The sequence below is a fragment of the Oryx dammah genome, unplaced genomic scaffold, assembly GCF_014754425.2.
Source record: "Oryx dammah isolate SB20612 unplaced genomic scaffold, SCBI_Odam_1.1 HiC_scaffold_11232, whole genome shotgun sequence".
Classification (NCBI taxonomy): domain Eukaryota; kingdom Metazoa; phylum Chordata; class Mammalia; order Artiodactyla; family Bovidae; genus Oryx; species Oryx dammah.
In genome coordinates, this window is record NW_024080625.1 from 908,352 (window position 1) to 911,083 (window position 2,732).

The 2,732-nt window shown below is 38.7% G+C and overlaps 1 pseudogene; it reads right to left on the bottom strand.

Annotated features, from left to right (window-relative positions):
• Positions 1-1,358: 1,358 nt before the first annotated feature.
• Positions 1,359-2,498, bottom strand: LOC120861232 (annotated as a pseudogene).
• Positions 2,499-2,732: the final 234 nt, after the last annotated feature.

A 2,732-nucleotide genomic window follows, 5' to 3' on the forward strand; every position in this document is an offset into this window, starting at 1 on the left:
GGAAGTATATTCAACATCCTGTGATAAACCATAATGGAAAAGAACATTAAAAAATGTATATATAGATGTATAACTTAATCACTTTGCTGTACAGCAGAGATTGGCACAACATATAAATCAACTAACTTCAGTTAAAACAAGTTAAAAAACTTTGAAACATTAACTGTGGTAGAAAGTTTTTATTATGGAAAAATAAGCATCTACAAAAATAAAAAGAATAGTGTAATAATTCCTCTCTATCCATCACCTAACTTCCATAATTATCAACTCATTGACTGCTTTGACCTCATGGGAGTGAAAAATGTGGTCTCTGTATTACATGAATAGTTGTGTCTAAAACATGGACATATTTTACTACTCAAAGGTAAAAAGGAAGGATAGATATTGAAGAGCTATTATCAGTCTTTGCCATGGATAAGGACTGAATGATGATTGACTGAATAACTCCCTAGGAAATAGAACAATATAGAAGGAACTCGGGTTTTCACTCTGGACTATTCAGTACGTCTCTGGACTGAAAAGAAAAAATAATCTTTTATTTTGTTTGATTCACTTAATTTTGAGATCTCTTCTACAACAGCTTAGCCTTTTTCCTCCTAAAACAGATTTCCTAACTAACCCCAATTATCTTCAACTTCCCACCACCAAAGATAATATTACAAGAATAAACTTTTTGCGCCTTCAGAAGCATGTCTATTATGTTTGAGATGATACATCAGGTGCTCTCTGAGCTATGAGGGGTAAAAGGATGCCTTATTACAAACTGTTAAAAATAAAAAGTAAAGCTTTCTTTCTTTTTTTTCAAAACATGAACCACAAACTCAGAAATATAGCTGTGTTTAAAACATCTTACATAATTCTTAGTCTTTTATAATTTCATAAAGATAACGATATCTCTCAGTTCAGTTCAGTTCAGTCACTCAGTCATGTCTGACTCTTTGCGACCCCATGAATCGCAGCACGCCAGGCCTCCGTGTCCATCACCAACTCCCAGAGTTCACTCAGACTCACGTCCATCGAGTCAGTGATGCCATCCAGCCATCTCATCCTCGGTCGTCCCCTTCTCCTCCTGCCCCCAGTCCTTCCCAGTCTTTAGTACATTGCAAAATACATTTTGATATACCAAAGGAATAAGAAATTACAAGTAGGCATTTTAAGCATAAGTAATCTAAAGCTACAAAGTTGTACTCGTGATAGCATTTATGTTTTTGGGGAGTCTCCCAGCCTTCAAAGGACAAAAGCAAAGAGCAGAATCAGTGTAACATCTACATAGACTTCATACTATAAAGGGTATAAAGATTTGTAGCATCATGAGAAGATGTCTTCTGCTCCTTTACATTGCACACAAATTATGAGAATTATGTTGTACATCTCTTGGTCCACTGTCCAGCTCTCTTGTCATTTTCTGCTCTGTTGATCAAATACTGAATGTCTATGCATTTGAGCAGAGGATCCACAGGGTTGCAGTCAGTCAGAAGACAACAAATGGACAGCAAAACCTTTGAAATAGTCAAAGGTACTCCAGTTGTCTTTAAGGATGTTCAGACAGATGACTCCTGGACTGTTGATGTTGCCATAATAGATTCTGGTGCAGAACACAAGGACCTGCTGGGTGGCACAGAGAGCTCTACTCAATAGTCTGTAATAACTTGGGGAGAGAATTTGAAAAAGAAGAGATACATGGATATTTATGGTGGATTCATGTTGATGTATGGCAAAACCAATGCAATATTGTAAAGTAATTAACCTCCAATTAAAATAAGTAAATTTATGTTAAAAAAATAAATCACTTTGCTGTACACCTGAAACTAATACAACACTGTTAATCAACTATACTACAATATAAAATAAAAATTTAAAAAAGAAACCACTGGTGTGGACAATACAATGAAAATGTAGTATCCAGAAAGAACATATCACCTTCACATACAGTACCTGGTGGGCCAAGTGTAGTCAATCTCCACTCATCAATGTTGTTTCTACTGGCCCAGCATGGCACTTAGGAGGGGGAGAATGAAGGGTTATTTCAGCTAGCTCCTCCTGAGTTCTTATGGTGCTAGTGGATAACTTAGCAGCGGTTTTGCTAGAGTGTGGTAGTTTTCTTCTCCTGGGCAGCAGAAAGTTTTCTCACTTGTTCTTCAGGCTCTGGAGTGGCTGGATCTCACTGATCCATGTCTGAATTAGCACTGTCGGTCTGTAACTCTCATCACGAGACATTCACCAGATTTGGACATCTTGGAGAAATTATTTCTTGGAAAATTCTGCTGCCTGCACAGCCGAGTCCCTGGAAGCTATGGTTGTTGGAGGAGGTGAGGAAGAGGCGAGCAGGGCAAAAAGGAAGCCGAGGAAGTTCAGGCCAAGCGTGTGGAACACTGAAAGTTGGACAGGGTGGTCTGAAATAAACATTTAATACATATTTCCTCAAGAACTTATATGGCAATATTTTTGAGAATTTTACCCAAAAGAAGAGTATCTGGGACATAGTTATGTGTAGGCATAGTTTGATCAAATACTCATGCCTTGGAGAGGTTGCTGGTGGCTTAGCTGGTAAAGAATCTGCCTGCAGTGTGGGAGACCTGGGTTTGATCCCTGGGCTGGGAAGATCCCCTGGAGAAGGGAAAAGCTACCCACTCCAGTATTCTGGCCTCAAGAATTTCATGGACTGTATAGTCCATGGGGTCGCAAAGAGTCAGACATGATTGAGTGACTTTCAATTTCACTGGAGAGGTTGC